The following is a 12,888-nucleotide window of genomic DNA, read 5'->3' on the forward strand; positions in this document are numbered from 1 at the left end:
CATCTCAGGAAACAAACTGAGGGCTGCTGGGGGTCAGGGGAGGAAGGGATAGGGTGGCTGGGTTATGGACACTGAGGAGGGTGTGCGCTAGGGTGAGCACTGTGAATTGTGTAAGATTGATGATTCACAGACCTGTACCCCTGAAGCAAGTAATACATTATATGTTAATTTTTTTAAAAAAAAGAATCTCTGCATTTAAAAATACATTGAATAACATTTTAGTCATTCCTTCCCTAGGTCTCTCTTGATTATGAAACTTCAGTTTTGCCTATCACAATACTTTCAGGATCACAAGCTCTGAGACCACTGTTCTTAAAGCCAGTTATGGTTATGCCGCCTACTGTATCCATCTCCTATTGCTAGAATTAAAATGTCTAACAAACAACCACGAAACTTCAGAGCCATATCGCGACAAATGTTTGTGCTCACAGTCTTGGGGGCCAGCTGGGTGTCAGTAAGGTGGCTCTGCTGATCTAGGCAGGGGCTATTTACATATCTGGGGGTTCAGCTGGTGGTTGGCTGAAATGGAATGGCCTCAGCTGGGAAGAAGGAATCTTCCACCATAGTTTACATGTCCCTCTCTTCCTTCTGGGACCAGCAGTCTAAGCTGGTTATGTTCACAGGGTGTTTTGTTAATGCACAAGAGTGAGAGAGCAAGCCCAGGCCCAAACACAGTTTTCAAGGCTCTGCTTCCATCACATCTGCTATAATCCACGGGCCAGAGCTAGTCACAGGAATAAACCCGGAGTCACGGCAAAGAAGAGAGGGAAGAAGAGGTGGAGAACCCAAGCCACACCATGCCATCACCACGCTGAGGCTTCCATCCAGCAAGAACGCCTGGGCAGGGCTGAAGCACCAATGGGTCTGGGCACTAGCCCAATGCAGCTTAAGGTGGGGGCCAGCTCTTGGGCACTCAGGCAGGGAGGCAGAGCAAAGGAAATGGGATATGAAACTGAGCAGAAATAGGAATTCAAAAACTGTCAATTCCAGAAATTAAAAAGAAGAATTAAGAACAACTGAAAATATCCAGTCTGTAATTCTTAGCTCTGCTTTGTGTATGTGTATAGTACCTTCTTCTCTGCCACAGAGTGTTGCATGATTTCATGTCTCTCAAGTTCATCTCAATCGTTCCCAGCAGCAGACCGCACGCAGTGACAGGTGGGCGTTGCTTCCCCATTTGAAATGGGAAGCTATTGAGGATTGCAGAAGTAAAGTGAGGGGCCCAAGGTAACAACACTAGTAAGTCATCCGACTGAAACGCAAACCCAAGACTGATTCTCTTTTTCCACTCGACAATGAAAACCTTTGAAAAATAAGGTTTGAAAAAGTAACATTTAAAACATCTTCCTTATAAATCTCCAGCATAAAGGCCAAAGTGCCAAGTGTCATCCAAATTAGAAAAGGATACACAAATTGGTGGTTGCTATGGAGTCCCTTGAGCCCTCCTTGTTTGTGAAGTTGGGATTGACACTGAAGGCTATTAAAAGTTAAAGGGAATCATGAGCCAACACTTACATATTTCCTAAGGAAAGACAAAAACATAACAGGATTCATACGAAACTGGGGGAAAAAATGGTTCAAAATGCTATTAGAGAAGTGGGGGGATTGAGTGGGGGAATCAGAATCAATCAGCAGGTAGAGCCTTTGATGGAAAAGATTGCTTTGAAAAGCAGGGTAAAATCAAAGGTATAAATCATGACTATAGAAGCAAATAACACTTGTTATAAAGGAGAAAAACCAGAGATGACAAAATATAGGCAGGAAACCTAAAAGATTAAAAAGAACACAAAGATGCGGATTATTACCAATCACAGAGAAGGTGAGTCAGTCCAAAGCTTGCAGGAAAATCTAAAGAAAGAATCTAAAGAAAGAAAAATCTGGGCTAATTTTCCCTCTGAAATTAAAAATATGTATTGTTTAAAGGATCCTTTAATGTCTCTAAATGTAGCCCGTATTGCAGGTTTGTTGGAAAATAAACAGGAAGACTTGAAGCTGTCCCACACTTAATATCAGAGTGCTGTTTTTCTTTAAAATGATCTGACATCTTGGGAAAAAGAAATCGGGTTCGACCTTACTCCTGCCACCTGATAACAGACAAGGGCCTGGTTTCTCTGAAACTGCTGGGGGTTAGGCAAAAGATGGGACGTGCTTCAAAAGAGGTGCAGGAAGAAAATGACTTCTGATGGACTGGAAAGCCCGTAGAAGGCTAGAGTATCAAGGAAGGCCGGGAGTAAATGCCATGCTGTGAAACTAAGTCTCACCTAGGATACCTGAAAGCAGATTCTCAGAAATTCTGAGTCCGGGACACAGCAAGGCCGCCACTTACAGCAACAGCTTATCTAGACATCAATACTCTCACTTCTGAGGGGCAACGCCAAGAGATAAATAAATGCAGAGGAGACACACGCTTTGCAAACCATTTTCATAGCCATTACCCTCTCCTGGGTCAGCCTGCATTACCAGCAATGATTTAGATAATGATCAGGAAAGAATGCTCACCAGATTATTTAAGGAAATAGTAAGTATGGGAACAGAGGTACAATAATGAAGAAAAATGGCCTTGAAACAGACAGAAGTAAGAAGATGAAATTCAACAGGGATAAGAGTACCACTGTGCAGGAAACCACAGTTATGCTAGTGAAGAGAAGACATCTAGGAGCGGTATACAGCGATAACGAATTTGGTGTTTAAATTGGGTATGAGCTCAATGCCAGTCTACCTTTACACAGGAATTATTAACCTCCTTGGGCACAAGGATTCCCAAGAGCATGATAAAAATTAAGTATTATCCACACTTTTGAAATGAGTACATTTTGCAAGAAGCTGACAGAGGGCTCACAGGGCATCGATGTATAATTGGTGGCTGAGAACAAGGGACTTGATCTGAACAATTCAGTCCAGGACCCAATCACATCTCCAGCACTCACTTTCTTATTCAGCCTTCCAAGAAGTAACATAACCCTCTCTCTGCAGCTGAGCTTCCTCATCTGTAAGGGCAACAGAATAACAGCTGCACCTAGCTCCCCCAACAAGTGATCGTAAGAGATTCCTATAATAAAGCACAAGTAGTTTGGGGGGGTTGGTTATATTTTTATTATATTTTAAACATACTGATGTACTTTGCTATATGTATATTTATTATATGTATTACATTACTAAAGTCACTGCTCCTTTATGTAACTTTTAGGTAACTTTTCAGTTTAGTAAATGGGGCAGAAGAGGGGATTATGCCCCTGGGGCTGTTGCTATTTGGAATAATTACTGGTACCTTGAGTTCTGATCTGGGCATATCAGCATTAGGAGGGACAACTGTAATGTAAGGAAGAGAGGCCAGGCAGGATAGTGAGGGATGGTGCAATCCAGCATAAGAAGACACATGGAGGAACTAAGGATATTTAGCCTTGAGAACAGAAGACTTAACCAAATTCTAATTCTTTATTTTTTTAAGATTTTATTTATTTATTTGACACACCAAGAGAGAAATCACAAAGGCAGAGAGGCAGGTGGAGGGGGGGGGAGCAGGCTCCCAGCACACTGAGATCATGACCTGAGCTGAAGGCAGAGGATTAACCCTCTGAGCAACCCAGGCGCCCCCAAATTCTAATTCTTAAAAGGTTGTATTGTGGTGGAAGAAAGGGAATTGTTCTGAATTAACTCCAGGAGTCAAAATCTGGGCCATTGGAGAACATTTCAGCTGTAAATATGAGCTGTAAATATTTCTTTATCACTGAGTGGTCCATACATTCATTTATTTAGTAAACATTTATTGAACACCTACTGTGTGCTGGAGACCATGACAGTATCAGGAATTCAAAGATAAATAAGATACAAACCTAGTTTCTTTAAAGGCTCCCAGTTTGTTGGGAGAAACAAGTAAAATAAGTATTTTCAATATTAGCAGAAGCAATGGTATTGTCTGGAGATCAAGGAGGACACCTACCTAGTCTAAGGGATGTGGCACTAGAATTGAGACCTAATGAATGAAGAGGAACTGGCTGGGTGGTCAGGCATGCTAGACAGAGGGCACAGGCACTAAGGTGAGAAACAGCACAGAGTACTATGTGTCTAAGGAGAGCTGGGCAGGAAGGACAACACAAAGAGGAGAAGGAGAGAAGAATTTAGAGATCATCCTATGGATGGAGCCAATTAAAGGATTGTAAGCCAGGATGTGACCTGGTCAGATCTGTGCTTTAGATGTGGTCATATCATTACTAAAATGTTTGAGGTGAGAGCTGGTGGTACAGATTCCATTATTCATTCTGTATCTCCCCATGAGAGGTCATCAATTAAGTAAGGAGATTCATGACAGTTGGAATACTTTTTCCAATGGATTATTTCACCTTACATAATATAAGAATGTTTCAAACAGGACATTTGTTTTGGGTCTTGGGGCAGGACAGCAAATCTAAAGACAAGCTAAGAGACTGGTAAAAAGATGCAAGGCAAGAACTTACGGTAAGAGACCACAGGGCCTGACTCAGATATGCAAAGGTGTGGAGGGACTGGGAGATAGAGCTGATCCTCTCAAGGGCATTTCCAAAGCTCAGACTCTCTACAGTTTGGCCTTCAAACCATTGCAGAGTTCTATGATTGTAAAGGACACTGAAGCCATCTCCTCCAATTCTTCTACTGTAGAAACTAAACTCCAAGAAGACAAAGTGGTTTTATCACTTTTCCATGTAACCAGTTGATGAAAGAGTTAAGAACAGCACACAAAACCCTGGAAAGTACCATCCTTCAACCTTGCCCTCGCCAGTGACCTTTTGTTCTACCATATCACTCAAATTTTCATTCAGTCTTTTTTGTACCAAATATAATTTCTTAAGGAGGACTACAAAAATAGAGTTCCAAAACACAAGCTGTTTATGAAAAAGAAAATGCCACAGAATTTAGATGTTGCCATGGCTCACAGATACGTTATGGAACAGGAAGGGTCTTCTATTTAAATCCTTCAGAGGGGGCAGAGAGAGCACAGGCTGATTCAAAGCTGAATTCTATACTTGCCAAGAGAATGACGTGGAGAAAGCCACCTAACCTCAAGAGCTCAGTTTTCTCATCTGTGAAACGAAGAGATGATCCTGATCTTACAGAGTTTTAGTTATATGAAGTGCCTCCACAATGTTTAGAGTTCAACCAATATGCGGTGGGTCCTTTCTCCTTCTGTTCCCTTACTTGTCCCCTCCCACCACGACCTATAAGAAGTTACCCACCATCTTCTCCAGCAGAGAAAAGGGACTCTGGTAGATAGTATAGTAAAGTGGTTAGAATTTGGCCATGGCTGTCAGGCAGACCAAGTGATGACTCATGGCCCTATGTAAATCTGGAGACACTCTTTAATCTCTCTAAGATGATTTATAAATCTATGATAATCTTAAGATCTTATTTCCACCACATAGGGTTGTTATGAGGATTAAATAATGTGTTTAGAGCAGCGCCTGGCATACAGTGGACAGTGGAGCGGGTGCTAGGATTGTGTTAATTTTCCTGGCAGAGAGCCTGGTTACACTGTGACTTCCTTTGTCTCCTCATCGCCACTGTTAATGATCTTCTCTTTCATGTACAACCTCATCTTTTCGAGACAATAGTTGCACGCATTGTTCAGACGTGGAAGAAACTGAAGAGCTTCCTCCCAAAAGTAATTACGGTAAATGTGATCAATGGATCCCAGTGACTGCCAGAAATGGAACAGTGGAACTGAGTATCGTCAATTCAAGGTATTGGACACCCACCCATCGATCTGTGACCTGCTTTTGATTATAGGTCAATAATTCCTCGTCCCTCATTCTATAGACCAGAGGGATATTGAAGTACTTTCTCTGGACTGAGTGGTTTGATAAACCCCTGTGAAGATCATCAGGTGAAGATTAGAACTGGTCTTTGGACCCTGACAGGCACGGTATATGCACGCAAAACACCCACTGAACAAACCAGCCAGTGAAACTCCTTCATCAAGCACCTTGGTACTACCGGATTGACTCCAGGGGCGACATCACATTGCATTCAAGAACACAGGACTAAAGGGGATGGCAAATGCAGTGAATAAAAGACTGGGCTCCAAGAGGAAAATATTTGAATCCTGGCTCCATCATCTTTGTGACTTTAGGCATGTCACTTAACCTCTCAAAATCGCAACTTTCTCCTCTTTAAAATGAGGATCATAGATGAACCTAACTAGTGGGGTTCATGTGAGGTTAAGTGAGATAAGTCTTGTCAAGATTTTGGTGCCAAGCAAGTGTTCAATAAATGTGATGGTGACAATGACTACAATTTCCAGTCAGAATAATTAAGTACTGTACAATGTTATACTCTTTAAAATGCACAGGTAAGATATGAGGAATTTGAAAGGCAAAGTGAGGGGTTTGGGGGGTAAGGAAGGAAAAAATGAAACAAGATGGGATCAGGAGGGAGACAAACCATAAGAGACTCTTAATCTCACAAAACAGACTGAGGGTTGCCGAGGGGTGCGGGGATAAGGATAAGGAGGGTATGGACTATGGTGAGTGCTGTGAAGTGTGTAAGCCTGACAATTCACAGACCTGTACCCCTGGGGCAAATAATACATTATATGTTATATAATTATATATGTTAATAAAAAAATGCACAGGTAAGAATTCATAAGAGGGGAGATCAATGTGGCACTAGTTTGAATATGCACCTTAACCACAGGATGGATGTTTGTTAGAGAAGGCAAGTTCTGAGCCCAACCTTAGAGAAAGTATAGGTTTATTAGAACTGCAGAGGGCACTTTCCATGAGCAAAGAGCCATGAGGATATGACCCCTGACTACATAGAACTGACAGGAGTGAGTAAATGACCAGCTAGAATTTTGAGTCTGTGCCCAATGGGGGAGAGAGTGGGACATTTCAAATTCCTATATGAAAGTGGTAGACAATTTCAGAAAAGAAAAAAGAAAGTTACCTGGTGACAAGAACTGGCTGATCAAAAGCCATGGTGTGGTAGGGGAATATAGACTTTAGCACAGACAGATCTAGGTATGAATCCTCAGACAAATTACCTAACATTTCCAAGTCTCAATAGTCTCATCTTTGCTATTGGGACACTTTCCTGACCTTGCAGAATTGTGAGGAGGATTAAAGGAGCTCCTAAAGTTAAAACAGTCACCTCGGTGTCTGATTCAACATCAGCTAATATGAGTTTCTAGCAATATATTAAGATAACCACTAAGAGGAGTTACACAAATCCACCTGGAAAAACACTTAACTTCAAGTGAATCAAGAAAGGTTTCTCTTCATTCACTATCCTAACTCTCATTACTGGTTTCTGCAGGAATTTCAGTCCTACCGCCAGGTCTTATCATTATCGAGGACTAGACAGAGCTATCATGATCTCAGTTAGTCCTCACACAACCCATTTTTATGTGTCCCATTTTACAGACTTTTTTTTTAAGTGGTTTAGAGAGATTAGTCACTTGTCCAAGCTCACAGACATTTGAACCAGGGCAATCTGGTCCCGAAGATTGTGAGCTTTTGATCATGGGAGTTGACAGACTACCAAATGGGTAGTCCCATTTGAGACCCTTGGACATGTTCCTCCTGATCACGACCTGCTACAACAGCAGGGGCCCACCACCTGGATTCAAGAAAGAAAAACAGTCCAGGAGGGGAGAGTGGGTATAATTAGGTAAGAGGCTGGGCAGAAAGGAAGCTCCTGAAATTTCACCTCAATCCTTCTCTGTAATTTAATTCTCCTTTTAATGCACAGAACACAAACCTTTTCATTCAAGTGTACTGCAAACTGGCTTCTGCTGCAGGGAGAAGTGCCTTCTGGAGCTACTGGCTTAAAATGGCAGACACTGAATGCCTACAAACTACCAAATCCTTAAGAAATAGGTCTGGTTGTGCCAACAGACATTAATTGCACAACCCAGCATGATCAACTGCAGTCTTGTCTGTAAAAAAAAAAAAAAAAAAAATGAGCTTGCCCCCCCAGGTCCTACTCAGAAACTATTCTATTGAGCCAATAGAATTGAAAATCAAATTTGAGAAAGTTACAGAAAATCTAAGGAGGATTCAGTGAAGAGTGGAAAACAAGATTAAAATATTAAAGTACTGGTTCTCAATTCTGTTTTCTTCTCAATTTTCTCCATACATTCTTCTCAAGTCTCCCATAACTATTCTAACCTTCTTGTCTCTGATTGCTCAAAGTGAGGGATGGCAGAGGGACGGAATGAGAAAAAGATAAAAGCAGAAGAGGAGGGAGGATGGGAGCGTCTTCAAGGGGGGAAAGGGAAGAGGGAGAATCATAGAAATAGGTGTCTACAGATCTCAGGTCTTAGTGAAGGCACAAACAGATGTAGCTACAATAACCAAGAAAAAGAGCATAAAATATAGAAAGTCCCCAGGATTTCAGCAGATGAGAATCTTTGTGTATTATAAGGCCACGAGAATTAAAATGGTTTAAGTGGGTTGAAATAGAAGTAACTAGAAACTAAGAAGCCAAGAAACGTGCAGATGAAATCATCTATGCTGTTAGTAGTTAACACTCACCAAGAGACCTCACTGGACCTCCTCATGCACACTGAGTGTCTCACCCTCGGGGCTCCCATTGGTGTTTGCATCGATGTCATGTAAGGGGAAGGCAGACCTGGCATAGGACTGATCAGGGAAGTGTGTATTTATTTAGATGTTGGACTGAGCACCTTTAGAGCAGAGGCTATACTCCCATGTGCACACAGCTGGTGTCTAATAAGTATTTGCTGCAAAGCAGGGAAGAAAAGTAGGAGGAAGGGAAGGAAGAATGACAGAGACATTCAGGAGACAACTCCTCCTTATCTCAAATCAGCATGAGTCAGATGGTAATTCTGGTCTCATATCAGCCATTTCATCCTTTCAAATCTAGCATTTACTTGCCCTGACAATTAGAAAGAAAGAGGAAAAAAGGAAAGTGATTCTTTATTGTATCTTCTCACTAGAAAGTTTGAAAATTAACAGCAGCCAATATTGTGAATAACTAAAACTCAAGGGCAGGCACTATGAACTTAATAAACCATTATCTCTAAAATAATTATTCTGAATGAGCTTTTAAAAATAGTTTTATGCTTTTTACATCACCTTCTGTTTCATGCTAAAATAGCCTCAACTCTTAACATTTTGCCTTTAAAATCTTAACTAAAAGATTCAGATAAATCACTAAAAACAAACAAACACACAAAAGCAAGAGTAGCAATACCTTCTATTCTAGCCATTGTTCTTTTTATCTTTGGTCACCTTTGATCATCGCAACTGAGGTCAGTAGAATGAGTGGTATTGTCTCCAGCCCACAGGTGTGGAAACAGAAATGAAAATTAGACTGCAGACCGTCTGAGCAAAAATGAAAACCCAGGACTTGGTCTGAGCTTAGTTCTCATGCCGAAGAAATGCTTAGAGGAGGGCCATTCTAGATTGTTGTTCGGTATGTATTTTGAGGCAGAAAAAGGAGCAAAATATTTTCCAACTTTTTACATAGCAGACACGTTCTTACATATGCTAATGTCTTTATTTTATGATAGTTTTTTTTACTGTTCTCACACAGCTGTGGTTTTCAAACTCCTTTTAAAGGCAAAAACTTTGTATCAAAATTTCCTGCTGACGCCCTCTATACAAAGCAGATAAAAGGGAAGCCCCACTGGCAGGAACAGAGCTAAGAGACTTGAGAGGGGTTTGGGGATAGGGGCCATTGGCCTGTCTCAACACCAAACACGTGAAAACCACCAGGACCCCACCAAACACAGACTGAAGACCACGCCACAGAGCAGGTCTGTCTTCCAGTAGAGTGAAAAGAGCGAGGACTTCACAGTCCCACCGAGTCCAATTTCAAATCTACCACTTGCTCACGGCACGCACTGAGGAGGTAATCAATCTTTCTGAGCCTCTGTTTTTTCATCTCTAGAAGAGTCATCATCACACCTGCTAGGTGAGTCTGTTCTGAGGATTAACTCGGACACCCTACCTGCATCACAGATCACAGTGCCCAGCACGCAGTAGGTACTCAGGCAGTGTCCTTCTAGAAGTCCCTTGCCACATCTACACACTCTTCTGATAAAATAGATGTGTTCTTGTTTCCTCAGAGGGTATAAATCCCATTTGTTCTCTTAAATCCGGCTCATGCCTTTAACACTTGAGGGCTTGTACTACTCCCTCAAACATTTAGCATTTTCTATTCAGTTAGCACAGCACTGAGACTTTAAAAGCAGCTTGAAAACAAACTTGATTCCAAATATGATTTATAATGTCCCAAGCAACAGCTCATTTACCCAAGAAAGCTCCATCAATTATTGACAGATGTACCCTCGGAGGAGAAGTAGCATTAAGACAAGGAGACGGAGGGAAAAGCATGCTTCAACCCCTTAAGCCAATTATCCAAGGTGATTTTCAGCATTAAATCCTTAGATATGCTTAATTTACTGTCCTTGCCTGTAAGCACAGAAAGAAGAGTGAGGAGGGGAAAAAATGCTAAGCAATTTAGGACTGCTTTTAAAAAACAAAGAAAAAGAATAGCATAGAGAGGAAAAATATATAGGAAGCAGTATGTGGGTGTTGAATGCACGTGGGCTGATAGATTGAGCACCCCCGGCCCTCCTGCACCTTGCCCTCTCATTGTAGAGCCCACTTCTCCCCACCTGTCTTTGTTCAGTAAAGAAATAATTGCGCTTACCTGCCTCTGACCTAATAATTACAGCAGTGCCTGATTTTATTCACAGCATGTGTATCGTGGTCGAATTTCCTCGGTTTTCAGTGCAAAGGCCTCAAGAAGGATGCTAGCATTATTTGCTGGAACATCAAGCTAGTGACAAGGCTATGTAAGGTTCTGTAAAAAGCCAAGAGGCCAGTGTGAATCCAGCCCACGGGGGCTTGTAATCTGCATTTGACATGCCAATATTAGAAAACCTTGGCAAGATTACGAGGTTTCCATGGGAGGGAAGAATGGGAGCGCCCAAGGCCAATAAAATGTGAGGACGCTAATATATTTCTCCATAGTTTTCCTGAAAGAAGAAAAACACAGGAGGATTTTTTTTCCCCCAAATCCAAATTATAAGGCAAAAGGTGACCAGTTATGCCTCGCTGGTCTTAATCTGCATGTGTGTGCATGTGCGTGTGTAAGTGCACTGCACGCCTGCTGTGAATGAACGTAAGGAGATGGACAGAAAGAAATCTGAGGGTCTGTAGAAAAATGCTCGCATGATGAATGGAGCATTTCTGTATTAAGAAAATAAATCCTGCCATGGGAGACCTGAAAAATTACTACCCTGACTTTTAATGCAATCTATGGTTCAAAGTACAGTTATAGAACATTCGGAAATTACCTGCTTACACCTCATGACTTGGCAGAATAATTATAGGCTAGATTATTTTACCTTTTTATACTTTTTTTTATTAAGAATTAAGAGATTCACTATATTGGGTTATTAAAAGCCTGACCTCTTCTAGCAAGTATTTTTATCCTATTATTAAACAGTCCATGTAAAATAGAGTAAGCCTTGACTTTCAAAACTTCGACTTCTCAATTTCAGATTCAAAATCAACATCTGAGGGCCAGTGGGTGCTCGATATGGTACAAATGCTTTCAGAGGTATTGCTGCATTTGATTAGAGCTTGGATTCCTAACCAGGTCTTCTGATTCCAGTCTAGTATGCATCCCACCAAATCACAACCTTCTATCATGGTCTTGCCTTCAAGTCTCGGAGGGAATCTGGATGGGGGACGGAGGGATGGGAGGAGGGGCAGACTCACTGCCAATGCAGGATGGCTTGTCACTGGCTTGCTCTTAGAGGCGCATGCCTCTGTTCTCAGGGGGACTCCCCTCTCTCTAAATGTGCGACTGAAGTAAGAGCACAGCATCTTTAACCAACTCACAAAAATGTTGTCAAGGATCTTAAGTACTCTGCACCTTTGTGAGATTTCCTCAATACTCAAGATTCAACTCTGAACTTTCAGTGACAAGTTATGTTAATAATGCTGCGATTGGGGGTGCCTGGGTGGCTCAGTGGGTTAAGCCTCTGCCTTCGGCTCTGGTCATGTTCTCAGGGTCCTGGAATCGAGCCCCGCATCGGGCTCCCGGTTCAGCAGGGAGCCTGCTTCCCACTCTCTCTCTCTCTGCCTGCCGAATACATAAATAAATTCTTTTTTTAAAAAATGCTGTGATTGTTTCACATCTTGTGTTAGGGGAGAAGAGCTGTCTGGGGTGGGGGGAGTCCTCTTTGGGGTTACTGTCATCCTTGAAACACATTCTTAACCTCTTCTAAGCTTCATTCTTTAAGGGATAGAAATTTTTTACCCTTTAGAAACAAATCTGAGGGGCACCTGGGAGGCTCAGTGGGTTAAAGCCTCTGCTTTCGGCCCAGGTCATGATCCCAGGGTCCCAGGATCGAGCCTGCATTGGGCTTTCTGCTCCCCAAGGAGCTCGCTTCCCTTCCAATCTCTCTGCCTGCCTCTCTGCCTACTTGTGATCTCTGTCTGTCAAATAAAAAAACAAAATCTTAAAAAAAATAAATCTGAAAGAGCCCAAAGTTATTCAGAGCCAAGAGTGATAAAGAATAGGCTCAAACCAGAAATATCACTTATCATCATCTAAGATGTGCCTATAAGGTAAAGTAACATTATCTTGGGTAACATGTAAGCTGTTTTTGAACACAACTGCAAAAGGTTCACACTCACACACACATATATTCACAAAGTTCCTTCCTCAAAATGCTCAGATGTTTCAAACAGAAAGCACATATCAAGAACATATTTATTCCATTAATTGGATGAGGAAACTGATTTGGAAAATGAGCCATTGGCCTGGACTACATGTGTGCCCACACATATGTGTACATGCACACATGCGTGCCTATGCATATGTGTGTGTGTGCATTCACCCATGTGCACATCTCCCACAAATGGGGATTGC

The sequence above is a fragment of the Mustela nigripes genome, chromosome 9 (genome assembly GCF_022355385.1).
Source record: "Mustela nigripes isolate SB6536 chromosome 9, MUSNIG.SB6536, whole genome shotgun sequence".
Classification (NCBI taxonomy): Eukaryota; Metazoa; Chordata; class Mammalia; order Carnivora; family Mustelidae; genus Mustela; species Mustela nigripes.